This window comes from Pleurodeles waltl, chromosome 4_1 (assembly GCF_031143425.1).
Source record: "Pleurodeles waltl isolate 20211129_DDA chromosome 4_1, aPleWal1.hap1.20221129, whole genome shotgun sequence".
Classification (NCBI taxonomy): Eukaryota; Metazoa; Chordata; class Amphibia; order Caudata; family Salamandridae; genus Pleurodeles; species Pleurodeles waltl.
This window is the reverse complement of record NC_090442.1, coordinates 143,762,290-143,782,064: the sequence shown is the minus strand read 5'-3', so window position 1 is coordinate 143,782,064 and position 19,775 is coordinate 143,762,290. Positions and strand designations below refer to the sequence as shown.

The following is a 19,775-nucleotide window of genomic DNA, read 5'->3' as shown; positions in this document are numbered from 1 at the left end:
GAGCTCTCAGCAGCCAGCCGGCCAGCATTGTAGGTCACCAGAGACCCACCCTGACACGTGCATGCAGCAAGGTCGGAGGAGCCGCAGCGGCGTGCATTTCTGACTTGCCCAAACAGCGCAGCCAAAACTGTGACTCACCCCCACCTTAGCATAATCAAGCCAATGGACACTGACTGTGACGTCAGTCATGCACGTGTGTTAGGCCCGGGGATGTGTTGCATATATTGTAACAGAGTACTCACAGAGCTGCTAGTAATTATTAAGCCAACCCCCTTAGCCTGCCTGAACTCGAGTAGCCACACTGCGCTCTGCCACTGCAGCCCAAAATCATGATGGTGTACTATAGCAGCACTTTGCTTGACATCTGAGGAGGCGCTATAATGCGTGGTAATGCATTTCAGTGCAGTGATGCGGACCACCACACTGAAATGCGTTAGACTAACGCCTGATGCGTGTACATGGTAGGGCTGAATTGGAAAAGAATCTAATTCACAGTCCAGAAACTTTATCAGAGCAGGGACTTGGGGACAGGGTGGAACTTCTAACTAGAGCAGCTGGAACAAATGGAATTGCCAATGACAGAAGGCCTTTCTGTTTACAAAGAATCGCTGAAGGGTCATGTGAGGTGAATAGCAGTAACACTGGCTGTTATCTCCATTTACCTACTGTAAGGCTGAGGCAGCAAAGGAACCTGGAAAATAATTGTTATTTCATTAATTTGATTTGGCAGATCACCCATCTGAACTTGCATTGTTGTCATTTTTAACATGATTTGCAATATTTGATGCTCCATGCAAATGTCTCCCCTTTTCGAAGACCCTCCATTCACAGAGATTATGGATGAATATTCTTCACTACTCGTCTGACTTTGTGACATTTGGAACCCTATGCCATCAAGGGCATACTTGGCACCCCATGCCCTCATGGCCACAGCTTGGACCCCATTTCGTCACTGCCCCATCTTGCACATCGTCCTCTCAGGGGCAAATCTTATAGCCCCTTCCCGTCTCGACACATCTTGGAGCTCATACCCTCGTGGCCACATTGTAGAGCCTGTCCCTTCGTGGGCACATCTTGGGATCTGTCCCCTCTTGAGCACATCTTGAAGCTTGTTGCCCTTGTGCGCACCTTGAAGTTTGTTCCCTAATTAGCTAATTTTTTAGTCATCCCATAGAGGACACATCTTGGAGCCATCTGCTGAAGGGCAGAACTTAGAGCCCATCCCCTCATGGCCACACCTTGGAGCCTGTCCCCTCAAACACACATCTTGGAACCAGCTTTCACTGCCACACCTTGGAACCATTTCTCAACGGGCAACTTTGGAGGCAATCCCCTACCACATCGTGGAGCCCACCCTCTCACTTGAGCATCTTGAACACAACTTGGGCCATGTCCCCTCAGAAGACCAATGGTTCCTTCTGGAGCATTTAAATGCATTTCAAAGTCTCTAAAGTTCAGCGAATGAATCGGCCAAGGTAAACAAGCATTATAGAAAAAAATAGGGACTAGGTAAGTGACTTAAAAAGCGTGTTGCAGCCCACTAGCATAGTTTATATAAGTAAGTCTACATTACTGAAATACACTTTTGAGGGAGTTGCATAAACAGTGTATAACAATGTAGTGCTTCTGATGTGTGAGTAAGTGATCACAAGGGGCAAACAAACAATGTGTGTTGGCTTTATAAATATCAAGAGGAACGTGGCAGCGTCATCCATTGTGATTTCTTGCAATCTCAGATTAAATTGGAGCTAAATGGACTTTCCAAAACAGCAAGTAAGTAGACGTTTCAACTACATTAAACTATTTAAAGGAGGTTCTCATAAAAAGCAAGAGTTAACATAACAATTGCAAACGTTACCTTGTCTCCATTGGGTCAAAGCGGGTTTGTCCTTGGAGAACCATGAGGCATAGAAGCACACAGGCAGTGCAGGTCCTCAGCGTCACATTGAGCACAAAGCAAATCAGCAAGTCACTCAGCCCATTCACTGGGCGTGGTTGCAACCAGTGCACTGAATGACCACGCCCATTCAGGAAGGAGGAATGGGACTGGGTGTCTGCCAATCATTTTGGCCCAAAGCTTAGCCAGCCGAGCTTCTAGGTGCATCACCGATGTTGGATGGAGGAACATTCTCCCTTCTCATCTGCACCTAGAGTCCGCAGACTTGTGTCAAAAGACTAGCTAAGGCCCATTCTTGGGTTCCTGATTTTGATGCTTTTGTTGTCTGTCAAGGAGTTTCTAAGGAAAGCCTGTGTAAATGACGTAACCGTAGTGTAATCTTAACATCAGCAGGTCCCATTAGCATCTCCGACTGGCAGTAAGTTTGGAGGAGTAGGACAACATGTTGTCTGAAGAAGAATTGTGAGTTGGAACCCTTGGCCATTGCATTGACTCAGGTGATGAAGGACATTTCAGATTCGACTAAGACTGCCAGGTTCCTTACTCTTAGCCTGGGGTTTGGAGTCAGTCAGATGAAATTGTGTCAGGGTCTACTCCTCACAGCACCAGCATCTCAGTCATAGCTTTGTTTATGTCCTGGAAGCTCTCAGTCAACCAGTGGAATACTTGGTCTGGGCATGGTGTGAGTTTACCTGTGATCATTGGCCTTTTTTCCAACTGAAGTAGCTATGCGTGGCATCAGGGTACAGTTGGGGTCACCCCAGTAGAGGTGCAAGTCTAAGTTCAAAGGGCAGACATAGACATGGAAGAGTAAGCAGATAAAGATGGATAAGCGACACTGCCACCGAGCATGATGGTTCCAGCGTTTTTTTCCATAACTTGTTGACTTGATGGATCACTTAAGGAATATGAACAAGGAGTACCATTCCGAAGACCCCATCATGAAGCATCCTTACACAACCGAAAAGTTAGTTAACACTAGATGAGCTATAATAACTAAACTTATGAAGATCATATTTACACAAGCCGCATTCATTCTAAAGATCACCTTTTACCGTGCCCTAACCCCGAGCCTAACCCTAACCCTTAATGTATAAGGTTGCGCGGAGACCTACCCTGCTCCTTTGCATACTTGCAACCAATAATCTTTTAAACATTTTTATGCATTTATTTTTGGCCCTTTTTTCTCAGGTATAACAAAACAACATGTTTTGTTTTTATTATAGTTGTTGTACCTACATCCTACAATGCGGTTTCTTCATAATATATAATAATATATGTCAATCCCTCCTTTGAAGGCTGTGGAACGGTGTAGGTGTTAAGTTCATTTGACTGTTTTGGGTTTTAGCAGGTTCTGTAGGGGGCAGCTTATTTCAGCAAGTACTTCATGATGCATGTCCCTATGCAGCCGGGGTGATTCAGTACAGTGCTGCAGGACAAACATCCTCTGGCCCATCCAGTTTGCGCTGCTGGTAATTATCTGCTGATGATTCCAAAGATGGTACCCTGCCCACAGGAGGGGGCTCTTCTCTCTCTGCTGGACCCAACAGGTGGGACTGATAACTGATGATGCTTCGCTGTGCATCCAAGCGCTGAGTGGTCCGGGTATTGCTAAAATGTGGCCCTTTAACTAAAGTGGTAATTCGCTGGTTTCCACAGTCCTTTAGGACTGTGCCGTTGTTAGTATGATTTGAAAGGTGAACTTCTGCTAAGATGAGGCTTGCCTCAGTCTTTTGTCTTTTTTTGCACACATTAATTCTAACTTTTAGGCTCCTTGTGGAAGCGACAAAGGATCGTGCATGCAGGGTGTACTGACTCTTGGGACTTGTCCCTGTCCCAGCAGTGCACACTCTCTCCTGGCTCTTTTATTAATCAGGTCTTTTAATATTGACTGTCATCACAGGCACTAAGACAATGGCACTTGAAATAGGAGGTAGAAAATGATGAGTTGTGCAAACTACACCAACAGTCGGACAGGCCCACAGTGCTATCTGGCAGTGCTAGAAAAGCTGGCCATGACAGGCCAGTGTTCATTTGGCGTTTGTGGCTCTAGTTTATGGTCTGGTGGGTCCGTTTTTACTCTTAATTTCTCTGATATTCCCACAAACATTGCCTGTAGCAAGCAGAAATGCATAAATTCTCCCATACCTTGTAAAACATATACTCAGCGTACTTTTACACGTTCATAACTGCCCCGTTTTGCAGATAAGGGACATTTTTTAGGTATCTGATTCACAAAGGGGGAGGCACTTTTTGGTGTTGGGGCATTTATTTGCATCCCAGTCCGACCCTACACACCAGAGATAAGCTCAGTGAGTTTTGTTTCACGAGTGAAACCTGGCCATTACGCTTAACAGAAGTCACCTCGGGGTGTACTCCTGAGGCAGGAAGGAGTTGGAAGGAGGCAGAGATTAGCCAATGTGTGTGGGAAAGGCAGCAATACTGTAGTGAATCCTATCTTGTTTTAATGGGAAGCAGGAGTTAGCTTAGCCTTCTGGCTTGCATACCTGTGCCCCCGTCACCCAGTGACTTTTACCCTACTTAGCCTGCTCGGTTTTAGCGCAATTATTTTATTATATCTTTCCAAGATGGCTGCATTGTTTTTAATTAGGAAAATGTTTTAGTTTCCTGCTATCAGTGCCACTCTGCTAAGTTGTCACTATCAGCTCCAGAGATAGATAAGATGTAGGTATTCACATTAGGTACTTTCCCACTTTGTGCTTTTGAGGAATTGTTTATGTAGTTGCCGCCCCAAGCATGTCTTGTTATCTATTGTTTGGGAACAGAACTACGTCAGGGGTCCGATCAGATCAGTATAAATGCACCTTACACAGACAGATTGTCAGAGGGATTCCTACCAGATGCATTCGACGCTATCCATGCTGCACGTCGCCTTGACGCTGACCCAGTCTTCGTGTCCCCACAGAGTCTGATCTAGAGACCTCATTCCAAGGTAACAAGGGTTGGGGGCTCTTCTCATGTACATGGCACTGGCAGATCAGGTTTAACACACCTAGCTCTCTTTAGGTTAGAGATTAGGTTCATCATTCTAGGGTATAAGGACATATTTCATAACTCATGTCATTTCATGTTATTACAAGATGGTGGGGGTCTTTGTATTCAAAACTCTCATGTTCACAATTCTGTTTCTTGCATTATTCATTATCCTTATCATTGCAGCCCATGCAACTTATCGTAGTATCGTAGATTGCAATTTTGTAAATAAAACCTATTTAAAACTTTACTGCATCTCCTTCACTGCCTGTGTTTGATTGAGAAACGTTGTTCATGTGAGAAAGGGGTAATCTCTGTTTAACCACAACACTCCCTGAGATGTCACACTCTTGAGTCCATGCGTAAAGGCTGCCACAAATCACCTTTTACTGTTTGGGTTTTTGGTGAGGTGATGCTTGTGAGCCGGGACGGTTGGGATGACAGTTGCGACTTGTTGTAGGAATGGCATAGTCACCTACAAACATAAGAACTGTCATCCTTAAACCAGCAGTCTTGCCTAGAGCAAAAGTCAAACTACGAGAATACTTTGGAATCAATTGAAATGGGCCCTTGAGCTCTGCTGTCTGAAAGCATAGCTCTGTACCTCAGTGGATGGTGAGGGCTGGGTGCTAAAAATCAACATGCACTGGTAGATTTCTCTAGATATGGAGCTAACAAGTGTTATATATGTATATTGTTTAGTGGTGTAACAAAGGCCCCCGCAGCTCCCGCAATGCAAGAGCTCCAGGGGGCTCCCTCAAACAGTACCCTGACCTGAGAGCTCCTGGCTGTGTTTGGAGGAGGCCCCCTCCATGTACTTTGCAAGGGGGTCCCCTCAAGTTTTGTTACACCACTGATGTTGTTTTGCATCCCAAAGTGCTAAACATGAAGCACTGCAGGCACAGAGGCTGCTGTTCTCTGAGATGATAGCACGGCTGGCGATTGAGAAGGGTGTTTTATGACCAACATTTTGCAGTGCTCCCTGCATGGGTGGGAGAGATTTACAGCCTCTTGGCGCTTAGCGCTTCTCTTTTTTGATTAAAAGAGGCATCAGGCAGGAGATGGGGGAGGGTGAGAGCCAGACCATGAGAAGCGGTTTTATCAAGTTGTCAAGGTACTACAGGGTATCATTCATGAATACAAGGCCATCGGAGTCAGACAGGTAAACATGCTACAAAGAGAGGGAGGTGTATGTCTTCCGCGAACCTTACCATGTATAACTCTGTCGTATTTAAAAGACATTGGGACCTATTCACAAAAATAAATGTTGTTGTTTTATGACTAAATGAACCTTTTATATGCCTGCTGAGAATCCACAAAAGCATCCGTGGCATATGTGCATCCATTTACTACGGCAGACGTCTCCACCACAGGTGAAGAGAAATCCATAGTGGTGCATTCCACTCAGAGGGTGAGTGTTCCAACGTGTGTCTTGCTTTGGACATTCGGGAAGCCCACAAGCATGTAGGTTAGTGGATATTCCAAAACTTCAGTCTATCTCATTTCCACTCTGAAAATGGTCACAGATTAACTCCACCCAGAGGCTGGAGCATCTCCCCTCTAAGCATGGAAAGGGGAATTGGTCATCCCCAGACTTCCTGCGGTTGTAGGGAAATAACTTTCTCTATTGGGATGTTTGGGAAGAGCACTTCACCCAGCAACTCCACCTGGTAGCCAGCAGAGCTGGGACTGACCCCCATCACCCACGAAGGAACCTCGGAATCATCAACAGGAAACTTGACATGACCCCCCATCTCAGTGCCATCACTGCCTTATGCTTTCATGCTCTGAAGATGCTGAGGAAATGTTTTATATGGCTCCCAACCAACACCTGGAAAACTGTCATGCATGCCCTGGTCACATGCAAGCTGGACTATGGGAACACCCTCATGGCAGGGAAAACACAAGCCTCACCAGACTGCTGCAGACCATTCAGAAATCTGCATCCAGAATCACTCTCAACCTCCCACACCACACTCTTATCACACCACGCGTGAAGGAGCTCCATTGGCTCCCCATACTCAAACGAGCACAATTCAAACTCCGCACCCACACTTTCAAGGCACTACATAACACTGGCTCAGCATACCTCAACAATTGCAACTGCTTTCACACACCTTTCAGACACCTCTGCTTGTCTGGACTCCTACTCGCACAAATCCCACTCATACGGAAAACTAGATCTGGTGGTCAAGCCTTCTCTTACATCACTCCTAATGCACTGAATGGCCTGCCACTACACATAAGAGCATCCTCCTAACTTCTTGAATTGTAGACCTGGCTTTTTGAGTAGTTGCTCTAAGCCCTAGGTGTGCTTAGACTCACACCTGCTGAGCGTCAGGATACACTCCTGGGTGATAGTGCTCTCTACAAGTCTGCATAACATAACAATGTTTTTTCTTCATACAAAAACGTATAAAGATAAGTATGCTAGAGCTGACTGCCAGAAGATCTCATTGCTGTGAACCGTGATCACAGAGGACCCATGTGCACATTAGCTGAGGGCTCTGCACCTGTTTGACTACAAACTCAATTTCCTCAGGGATGGTGATCAAGCTCTGCCCCTGTGACCTTTTGAATGAAAGATTAGACCACATGCATATAGACCTATGCAAGAAAAGGAACTATAACAGGCCAGCAGTGGAAAGAGAAAGGGGCATCTAGAATGAGAGGTTAGAACTGTTATGTTTTGATAGAAACATTATTTTAATGCTGATTAACGTGCCGAAATCACTCACAACTACATGTGAGTGGATCATAAATATATATACATTAACAAATAAACAGAAGTTTTTAAAAAAGTGCACGTGCAAAGGAGGTTCTTGTTCCTCCTGTATCGACTCCCTCGCTAAGGAGAACTTCGTTCACGGTGAATCGGAGTCTTTGGCAGAAGTCACACCTGGAAACCGGCATGTGGCACAACTCCCCACGTGTTAAATTAATCATATTATTTGTAAGAGAACAAGTTGAGCATGTGCTCTTGAACTGATCTCCCAAATAGGCCTTTGCAGCTGAACATTTAGAATAATTCATTAAGATGCTTGCTCATCTAAAAGCAACAGAGATGGAACTTAATGAGCCCAGATTACCTTGAAAGGATGTCTGTAAAATGTTGTTTCTGAAGATTTTCTTGAATCTGGCCAGTCAACTCTAATTATACAGTATACTACTTGTCCTATATAATTCCAGATTGTGCTGAAAATAAAGTGTTTTGGGATGAGTCACAAATTATAAGGATTGTAGGTAATATCACCCACTGCCCCTAAGATGCCACCATCTAAAAGCTGGTGCAGTATCCAGTAGAAGAGTAACCAGAACAAATGGGGAATAATTGTGTGTATTGGGCGTGACATTCCAGATTCCTGTAGCCATTCCCCTATTTTCTTAGGAGACCTCATGGATCATTTGTAATACAGCAGTATTCCCCCATTACAGAATGACCCTTACTTCAAGCATTGTTAAGCCTGGGTGAAAGAGAACTGCATTGCTGTTCCTGCACCCTTTGCAGTGAGATGTAAGTAGGCAAACACAAGACAGCTTTGTTTGTTGCTGTGTGATTGTGAATGGGCAACTCATGAAAGCTTTAGCTTTTAATGGCTGAAGAGTAAGTGACTGAGAGCAACCTATGCAGAATTAGTTTTTAATATCCAGAAGAAGGTAAGGGTTTAGAAAATCTAAAAGATAGTTAAAAGTTGAATATATATATATATCTTTTTAAAAGACAGTGACTTAACTAGTGCGATATCAGGAACTGACAACATTTTACTCACATTGTAGTTCACTGCACTACAGCTCGGGCTCAGCTTCTTGCACAAGATGATGGGCCACGTGCAATGTGAATGCAGCTAGTTAGCGTAGACATTTGTGAGGCGCTGACAAGGGAGTGAAGTGCAGTGTAGGGCGTTTAGGCGACTTCACTTGAAGTTAGTGGGTGGGATTACGGAGTCAAGTGTGGTATAAGATTTAGGGCTTTATTTAGAGTTTGGTGGACAGCATAGTCCATTGTAAATGTAGGGCTGTCCCGTTTGGTAAATTACAAGCGCACTGTAGCCGTGTCATATGGTGGACACAATATCCACCACATTTTGTCATAGTGCCCTATCTACCAAACGCTAAATCAGACCCTGCAAATGATCATATTACCACAAATTATTTGACTCTGTTGACCTGCAGTCACTGAATGATGTCCTAAGATTTGTTCTGAAGTGATATCCTGAGATAACCAAACAGGGAATTTTAACTATTTAAATTTCTGTGAAATCAATTTTCTTTCTGGAAATATGTTTTTGACGTCACTGGCCTACTTCCAACATCTAGAAAGTTTATTTACAGTACTAGCAAATGTAATTCTAACTAGGGTTGTAAAGTAGGCCAAAGAAAATTCTATTATGACACCCACAGAAAAATAAATGTTCTCTTCAAGGGAGGTAGTCCTAGCAGTTCTAAGACTAGGTAAGGTTCCTTCTTTTACCATTAAGTTAAATTTGAAGCCAAGAGAAATTCTAATCGAGGCTAGCACAACATACAGACAGGAGATTGTGCATCGTGTAAACAACACCATAGGTTACAGGAAGCAACATAAAATACAGGGAGTGCAGAATTATTAGGCAAGTTGTATTTTTGAGGATTAATTTTATTATTGAACAACAACCATGTTCTCAATGAACCCAAAAAACTCATTAATATCAAAGCTGAATATATTTGGAAGTAGTTTTTAGTTTGTTTTTAGTTTTAGCTATGTTAGGGGGATATCTGTGTGTGCAGGTGACTATTACTGTGCATAATTATTAGGCAACTTAACAAAAAAAAATATATACCCATTTCAATTATTTATTATTACCAGTGAAACCAATATAACATCTCAACATTCACAAATATACATTTCTGACATTCAAAAACAAAACAAAAACAAATCAGTGACCAATATAGCCACCTTTCTTTGCAGGGACACTCAAAAGCCTGCCATCCATGGATTCTGTCAGTGTTTTGATCTGTTCACCATCAACATTGCGTGCAGCAGCAACCACAGCCTCCCAGACACTGTTCAGAGAGGTGTACTGTTTTCCCTCCTTGTAAATCTCACATTTGATGATGGACCACAGGTTCTCAATGGGGTTCAGATCAGGTGAACAAGGAGGCCATGTCATTAGATTTCCTTCTTTTATACCCTTTCTTGCCAGCCACGCTGTGGAGTACTTGGACGCGTGTGATGGAGCATTGTCCTGCATGAAAATCATGTTTTTCTTGAAGGATGCAGACTTCTTCCTGTACCACTGCTTGAAGAAGGTGTCTTCCAGGAACTGGCAGTAGGACTGGGAGTTGAGCTTGACTCCATCCTCAACCCGAAAAGGCCCCACAAGCTCATCTTTGATGATACCAGCCCAAACCAGTACTCCACCTCCACCTTGCTGGCGTCTGAGTCGGACTGGAGCTCTCTGCCCTTTACCAATCCAGCCACGGGCCCATCCATCTGGCCCATCAAGACTCACTCTCATTTCATCAGTCCATAAAACCTTAGAAAAATCAGTCTTGAGATATTTCTTGGCCCAGTCTTGACGTTTCAGCTTGTGTGTCTTGTTCAGTGGTGGTCGTCTTTCAGCCTTTCTTACCTTGGCCATGTCTCTGAGTATTGCACACCTTGTGCTTTTGGGCACTCCAGTGATGTTGCAGCTCTGAAATATGGCCAAACTGGTGGCAAGTGGCATCGTGGCAGCTGCACGCTTGACTTTTCTCAGTTCATGGGCAGTTATTTTGCGCCTTGGTTTTTCCACACGCTTCTTGCGACCCTGTTGACTATTTTGAATGAAACGCTTGATTGTTCAATGATCACGCTTCAGAAGCTTTGCAATTTTAAGAGTGCTGCATCCCTCTGCAAGATATCTCACTATTTTTGACTTTTCTGAGCCTGTCAAGTCCTTCTTTTGACCCATTTTGCCAAAGGAAAGGAAGTTGCCTAATAATTATGCACACCTGATATAGGGTGTTGATGTCATTAGACCACACCCCTTCTCATTACAGAGATGCACATCACCTAATATGCTTAATTGGTAGTAGGCTTTCGAGCCTATACAGCTTGGAGTAAGACAACATGCATAAAGAGGATGATGTGGTCAAAATACTCATTTGCCTAATAATTCTGCACTCCCTGTATGATGCTGAGATATAAGAATTTTGCCAGAGTCACGCCAGTGGAATAGACGAGGCTGGAGAATGGCCAAATTCCGTTTTTTAAGGTGAATATTGATGCATTACATAGTGTTAATGATCCACAATTATATTTATAGTTCACAAATAAAATGTGATGCTTTGGCTGTAGAACATTTGATCCAGCCTTTCTTTCAGTTTTCGGTGAGTTCATATTCTCAAATAATGCAGGTAACTTTTAAACTAACCTGGATGCATGTTGTTTCAGCGAGAGTAATATCCATGATAAAGTATTATGGGCAGTGCAGCGTGCCCTTGAAGGACAACAAAGGACCCCGGAGCTGGAGAATGGCCACATAGGAAACTGGGATGCTGATGTATTCACTTGGAATAGAATAAGGGATGTTGGTGCGTCTGGTAGCCTTTACAATTTATCTTGGATATCCACAAACTAAAAAATAATTTCTCCGGGTATAGGCACACTGGTATGCCCTCTAGGAAGTACTCAGTCCCATCGATTTATAACTCATCTGTGCCGTGATGGAATGCGACTAACCCTCTTAAGAGAGATTTAGATGAAGAACTGCACACAGTAATACTTGTAAAAGCAACCAGAACCCATTCTGTGTTTCTCCATAAGAGACTTGCCTGATCGCAGTGTCTGGAAGTTATGCAAACATCGTAGCGCTAGAATCCGAAGCTCGGCACTGGAAGTCATGAATGCATTGCTGGAAGAAGCGGATGGTGTGGAGCTTCAGTAGAGGCCCAGACATGTCCCTGTAGCACAGATTCTAACCACGGGCACTTTGCTGCGAGTGACTTTACACTTACTGGCATTTTTAAAAACCACCAATATTTGCCCCTGTGGTCTCTGTTGCTGCGCGAACTAGCCCCGACGGTGCATGCTGGATAAATGCAAAAGCAGAACATGTTTCCAAGAGGAATAAAGATTGTTTAAAAAGCAATGGGTGTGGCATGCATTGCATCATCGTTGTTGGCATGCGCTGCAAAAGATGTTTAAAAACATGAAATGTCATTCTTTGTGACTATACAAGTGGTGTGCACATACATTCCCTTCTGCATTAGTTTACTGAAACTTGGGTAAAAGCCTTACAGTTTGAAGAACGGTTGAACGTAAGACTAGGTAATCCCATCCTCGTATTGGTCGCCACAGAGGGCGGGGGTTCTGAACAGTGGTTGTGGGTTTCACTGGGACATCTGAACTTCACATGGAATGGAAATAACAGCATCACAAAGGCTGAGTGCAGGTAAAAGTTGGAGACCCAACAGGGAAAGATCCATCGTCTCCCATTGGCCAGTGGTGTTGGTGCTTTTTTTGGGATATAATGCACATCATTTTCGTAATTTATATTAATATTGATTATTTTGCATGGTCTTTGATTTTATTGAATACATCATAGATAAATGTATGATCGTGTTATGCACGCATCTTTGCTTACAGTGAAGCCTTATCACTGCCACTTAGAGAATTTACCATGAAGTTTAGTTATCTGATCAGATTGTAGCCTTTTATCAGATATGGAGAAAAGAATGCTGATGCATTAAGAACTTCTTCCGTTCTCCTTACCCCATCAATACCTGGGTTCTCATAAGTCAGGAACACATTTTCTAGGAGTATACTGAGTTTGGACAGAGATCTTTCTGTGATTGAAAGCACCTGTGCTAGAAAGGCAATGCCCATATCAGAGGACATTGTTTGATGCAGATTTTTCCAAGAACAATCAAATGAAATATATGCATGAAAAAATAACTCCTAAATCATTTAATGTATCTTCAAAGTTTATTTAACTCTTTTTTTCTGAGGTTCTGGGACCACCTGCTGAGGCTTTACTTTAAGAACTTGATGTGTCTTTTATTATATTGCCATTATTGTATTTTGTGTTCTTTGGTGCTAAGTAGTGCTCTTTGACGCAACGTAAGTTAATATAATATAACCTGACATTCAGGTAACTTAAAGGCTTGAAGTATTGTTGCCAGATGCTCAAGTCACCAGGCAGTGTTTTACTGTCCCAGACTATCTTTAAAAGTGTAAATGCACGTTGGGCAGTATAGTCTTGTTTTAGGTCAATTGAGCCAATTGACTAATCTAGCTACAAATGACTTTTAAAGATGGCTTCCGTGACTGGAATGTTGGTTCTCAAGTAATACAGAGCACCTTGCAATCCACAGCTAAGTCTAAACTTCTTTGAAATGGATAGTATTCTTCCATTCACAAAACAGATGAGTTTTGTTGTTTCTATGGAGACTGATGTGTAATGCATGCAGTTCTGCATCATTAGTTTGATTAGCTAAGTGGAATTGAGGACAGCGTCAGAACTAGAGTCCTTACGGGGCATACCGTAGTCATTGGTACGGTTTAGGGTTCTCTTTACACTGCATGTGGGAATTAATGTGTGTCACATCTGGATTTACGGGTATGTAGGCCCTTAAGTAGCTTCTTATAACACAACCCCTGAACTGAGTAGAAACTTTGAAAATGAACACGGATAGGAATAAGGAGATTACTGGTGAAACTATATTAAGTTTGTCAGGCAAATAGTTTGAATGTAGGGCTGCTCTCCGTTGGTCACTGACCTCACTTTAGGACCCACAGGTAAGAATTGATTTGACAAGCTTGATGACCAGTTCGGGGTTTGCAAGACAAATATAAAGGCCACAGATTTGTGGATCTTCTGGTACACACCATGATATACAGTGGCCATTACTTTGAAAGAGACACTACTCTGAATAGGTAGCCAGTGAGGCAATCTCAACATTGGTGAGATTTGCTTACGCCTGGCTAATGTTCTAACCAGCCAGATGGCAGCATTCTCCTCTCGCTGTATGTCGTGGAAAAGGATTCTCTGGGGAAGGAATGTACTTCAAATTTGCATAGTCTAGTCTAGACTGGAACAAGGGATTAGCCACTGGGGTATGCAGATATGCGTCAAAGAGAGTATAAGTTGAAGATGTGCAGTTGAACGAAGCAGATGCCTTGGCTACGTGGGAGTACACTACCAGGTCCATTATCTCAAGCCAGGCCAGGACCACCTCCTGCTTACCACCTTGTTTAACAAGAAACAAGTTGGCAAGCAAAAGCTCTGTATCTTTGGTTGAAGTTTTTGAAAATTGAAGGGCATCCACCATTGGGTGATGACTGAGTGTTCGCACAAAGCCTTCGTATTCAGACTGATGTTCCCTGGATGAGAGTGATGGGATTAAGGAAATAGGATTTCGATGTCATTCATGTCTATGGAGAGTCGGACCTCTGTAAGATGGCGTAGTTAAGCAAGGTGGCATATATTTTGATTACACAGGTAGGGGGAAGATCTTACATTGTGCAAATCCACAGCTCAGTGCACTGGCTTCTGTCTGAGGAAAAGGGTGGGAGCACCATTGCTTGTTCCCTGCTGACTAAGATGGATTTGATCCAGTTAAGGGCCACACTAGTGAACCCTGCATCACTTCATCAGAGTGCTGTGGTCTTCGGTGTTAAGAGCAGCTAATTCATCCAACAAGATCAGTGCTCTCAGACTACCAAAATCCACCAACCTGTGTAAGCAACCTTCCTTTGGTAGCACTACTAGCTCATTCATACATGTCAACATTTTATAGGAGGAAGGGGGGAGATACGAAAAGGAGAATAGGGAGAATGTATAATGTCAAAATAAATCCATTTCTTTGCTTCAAAAATTAGGAGTCTCCCATCTCACTCAGGTCTGTTGGCATGTATGCGTAATGCTGAGTCCTGGCTGGGATCCTACTTGAAAAGTGTCAGGAAGCTCATTTTCCTCCACAAATGTTTGCAGCTGTCTAACAGGGGGGTATACATGCTGACATCCCTGACACAGCATCTTTGCTTAAAGAAGTTTATGACTTTGCAAACATTTTACTGCTGGTTAACGTAAGTGTGATGTAAACTAACAAATCATTACCCCTATAGAAACAGCAGCTCTGACCAAGTATGTGAAAACCTTTGAGCACTGTTGTGTTCTAGTTGCTCATCAGTGTGCGAACAGTGCACGGCTCAAAAGGAATGAGTATTCTAGCAGTCACTCCATGGAGGATGCCTCAACTGTCATAGAAGACAGATTGACCTGTCCTAGACTGAGGAATGATAGCTCTTCACTCATGAAGGACAAACACATCATCACCCCAGGGAAACCAGACTCCCCATCCCTCCCTGTAAAAGGATAGCACAGCTCCTCTCAAAAACCACACACCTCACACCTCAGTGGTAGGAAGACAACATGTCACCCGGCATAACTAAACCGATCAGCTCTTGCCTCTCAGAGGATAGAAGATCCCCAGCCATTGTTTGTAGGAAAACTGCACATTAACCAGCCATTTCATTAGGAAAATAGCACCTTACTCAGCAAACACACTGCTCTCACTTACCACAAGCGCACTGAAAGTAGAGTAACTTCCTTTTGCTTACCAATCAATTATTTGAGACCAATATTTCTCCTGTTCTGTTTTCTCTTAGTGAAGGTGTCCTACCTTATTCTTGTCTTTCTGCCCTGATTGTTTTTCCCCCACTTCAGGCCCAAAGTGTTGCTTCTATATTTAAATCTAACTTTCTCAACAACATCTGTCTTGAAGTATACAGTAAGCAACTTTGCTCAAGCCGGTTGTTCAAGCTGATCAGACACAATATTCCTGTTAAAGAGCTTTGCACGGTTGTGCTCCTTGGTGTTGATGTTTTAAATGCTTTTCTGAGATTGCCCTCTGATAGTGCTCGAGTTTCCCTTTCGATGTCTTGTTTCATCAACGGTGAATGGAAATTTAATTGCATTCCCTTCATCTTCAGGAACCTGCTTTGGTGGCCTCTACTTGCCCGAAAAGAATTTAAGGCTTATCGAATTGTGTTAAGGGTATCATGCTGAATTATCTTCCCTGGGTGTGAAGCTAAAATTATTGATTGAATAAGATCAGCAGCGTAGTGCCCCGATACAGCTTCTGGACATTCCTTTGGCAAACATGGCCAACATTGGCAAACAAGCATTCTCCTCTTTCGGCCTCCACTGCGGGCCTGCAGTCCATCGGAATTGTTCACGTTGCTCAATATTTCTTTTCAGAAAGCACCCAAATACTGTTTTTTTTTAAAGAAGCATTTTCTAAATGGATGTTTTTTTACTTTGCTGCTGATTTAGAATTTTAACGGTTGTTGTGGAGTGAGTCGGTTGTTTTCTGATCAGCTTTTTCACTGAATCTCCTTAGATGGACTCTTGAGATTTCTGTGCTAGGTAGGTGATTGTGGGGCTTAAGTGATGGAATCCTTTGTGGTTATTGCCCATGTTGCATGAACTAACACCTTTATAAAATAAATAAATGTAAGCTTACTCTTGATCTTCCCCCAATAATATATCTTCCGGGGGCTGTGCCCCCTGTTCAGCGCTCCTTTGCTGAGCTATCTTCACACGCTCCAAATACCAACACATCGAAATGCTACTCCGCAAGACCAAAGACTCTCACTATCTGGGCCTGCATCAAATATGCATTGCTTAGTAAAGCTGATAGTGGTAGGCTCCCTTCCACATAAAGTTGGACACACCAGTTCTGAGAGAAGATTGACACAATGAGAGGGTGCAACCGAGTGAAAAGAAGATGAAAGAGGAACCATATCTCATGTCAAAGAGGAAGCCTGTGCACCTGCTCTCTTCACTGGGAAGATTGCAAGTTATTCAGAGGAGGCAGCAATTTCAGCTCCCATCAGTTCGAGAGGGATGAAAACATATTTTTGTGGTTGGTGTCAACCTTCATTTACCAAGTATCTCTTGGAAAACCATCTCTTCCTAGATGCCGATTTGTTAGAAAGGGGGTCTATGTTTGGCAGTCAGTTTGCACCATGTCCGAGTAGGGAACCTCACTCTAGTCAGGGTAAGTGAGTCACACTCCTAAGAGAACCCCAGCTTACCCCCTTGGTAGCATGACATGAGCTGTCAGGCTTATCTCAGAGGCAATGCGTTAAGTATAACAGAAGGAGTAGGCGATTCTCTGAAAAAGGTACGTGAAATGGGAGATAATTGTGTGTGTTGAATAAATAAAGGAAGTCATCTTTGAATTTGGGGGGACTGCCTTACAAAAAAGAAGAGGCATTTTCTCCTTGTTATCTTTTTTTTTTTTTTTTTTTTTTTTCTTCTTATGGACTATTTAAATACATTTTGAATATGTGGTATATGTTAGTTGACCTAGGGTTGTGCACAAAGTAAGATATGAGTTAACACCTTCAAATTAGAAAAATGTGTGAAATTCATTATATCAAAGAAATGATATTAATGAACAATATGACTTCTATATATATGTCTTCACCATAGGAGCAGTTGGGCACCACAAGTATGGAGCTTGCAAAGTCATCGCAGTAGATTGAGAAGTCCAGGAAGGTAAAACCCATATCTTGGCACTTTGGGATCTGTAGATTCTTTGGTCCTGAAGAAAGCCTATGACCCTTTTGGGCATGAGTGGGATGAAACATGTTGACCTGACCTGATATATGTGAAGGACACGTAATTTGTTCCTATCACATTATATTTGTTTTTAAACATACCCTATCCCAGCCATAGTAAAGTTCGATTGTAGCTGAGTGATAGAGGCATTTTTTTAGATCACTTTCTAACTTTCACTGCACTTTTTAGTATTTTTATTCACTGATCCCTAATGATTTCCTGGACCTATATGCAGACTACCCCCTTGGTTAGGGGAAGGAGGAGACCCCATGATGATGCTATTAGCTATGAGTACACCGGAGTAACAATATACTTGTGATAGAAAATACCTGGTGAGGGTCCCCCAAAAGAAACTAGAGGGACTCCTTGGTGACTTTTGGGCCAAGTGGTTACACTTCTGTTGATATTAAAAGATTGTTGGCTGGGAATCTGAGTGGTAACCTGATACTTCTACCTCTCCTTTTTGATTCTTCTTGTTACATGCCAGACTTCACTCCCAAGGGCCCAGGAACCGGAGTGGGCACCTCTTTGCAATTCAGGGTGCCCAGCAAGAGAACCCAGTGGCTGGCAGGTGACGTCTTTGATGTCCCTGAGGCTTCTTATCAGGAGGCAATCTCAGTCCAAGCCCTTGGAGAAACCTTACAAGCAGGATACACAGCAAAGTCCAGTCTTTGTCCTCTCCAAAGCAGAAGCAGCAACTGCAAGCCAACCCTGAAAGCACACACAGCAAAGGGGCAGTACTCCTTCTCACAGCTCTTCAGCTCTTCCCCTTGGCAGAGTCTCCTCTTGATCCAGAAGTGTTCTAAAAGTCTGGGGTTTTGGGTCCAACACTTATACTCATTACTGCCTTTGAAGTAGGCAACCTTCAAAGGGAAGTCTTTGGTGCACAAGACCCTGTTTTTCCTGCCCTGGTCCCAGACACACTATAGGGGGTTGGAGACTGTATTGTGTAAGGACAGGCACTGATCAGCAGGTGTAATATGCCCAGAGTACCAAAACCAGCAAAAACGAAATCTATCACACATGGGTCTAACATGATTTAACTGTTAATCCTTCTTACGAGAGGTGATCTGAACTCGCAGGACTACTAAACCCTTAGCTTTTCTCTGAAAGGCTCACTTCTTAATTATGAGAAGGAAGCTCTGCCTCCATGTTTTTCTCCTCTTTGACCTCTCCATGGGTTGATGACCACTTGACGATGAGAGAGTCACACATGAATATCTAGGGATGAGATGGCAGCTCGGCCTACATGGCAATCTAACCATGTCATTTGAAAGAAAACCGCAAACGAGCTGTGAGCTAGATGTCTATGTAGCCATGATGCTCTAAAAGAGCAGATCATATGGGGAGATTGGGCCTATCCTACGTGTAGATTTAGCCATGGTCTTTGGCAAGCGCTCCTCAAAGGGCAAGATGGAAGGTCAGCATGCATGTACATGTATCCTGGGTCTTTAGAAAGAGCATCTCTGAGAGTGGAGTTCAGTCTCCATTCTCGTACAGTTTTTGGTCTTCTTTTTCGGGACCCTTTTCTATTGGGAGAGTCGGCATCTCAGGCTCATCCACTCCTTAGTGTCTCTACTTAGGAGTCCCCTCTTGTGAAGAGAGGGCATAAGCCTTCCTAGTCATTAAGACTCTAGACTGAGAGGTCTTTCAATGTGTATCAAAGTAGGCAAGGTAGTTATAAAACAGTTTAAAATTGTGTGCATTAAGTGGGTGTTTAAATATTTGCATCTTATATTAGCTATGTTACAGAATTACATTACAGGACTGCACATTTGTAGGCACTGGGAGAATAATTGACTTGCCCAGGATCATGCTATTTTTGGTCAAGCTCCAAAGCCGGATTAGAACCCATGTCTTCAGCCTTCAATATCAGGAACATAGCCCATGTACCATACCTATCATATTTAACGTGCTCATTTAATTACCAATGTGAGGCTCCTTGGTGAAGTCTCCTCTTTTGCTAAGGAGTATTAGTAAGTGGTAAGTTTGGTTGTTGCCTGAGTTCTGTGTAGATCGGTCACTCATGCTCACCTGATTGTTAGTGAGCCTGTGGAGTTAACTCCAGGTTTCGCTTGTGCTAATGACTTTGGCCAAACAGTTCATGTACTTGGGTATGTTGTGGGCTTGGACATGCAGTGTCCAGTATCTTTGGGCGTGCTCAAACTTGGATTCAGTAGATAAATCAACTAGCTTCTGTGCAGAACCCAACCTGTTATTTTTTGGTACCCTGAGAACAGTGGTCAACTACTTCTTCAGGAGTGATGCATTATTTTTGTTTGTAACTTTTGTCC

At 43.2% G+C, this 19,775-nt stretch overlaps 1 protein-coding gene across 3 annotated transcripts in view; it reads left to right on the top strand.

The window, feature by feature from the left end:
- Window positions 1-19,775, top strand: part of LARGE1 (LARGE xylosyl- and glucuronyltransferase 1) — a 755,508-nt gene that overhangs the window by 480,835 nt on the left and 254,898 nt on the right. The window lies entirely within an intron of this gene.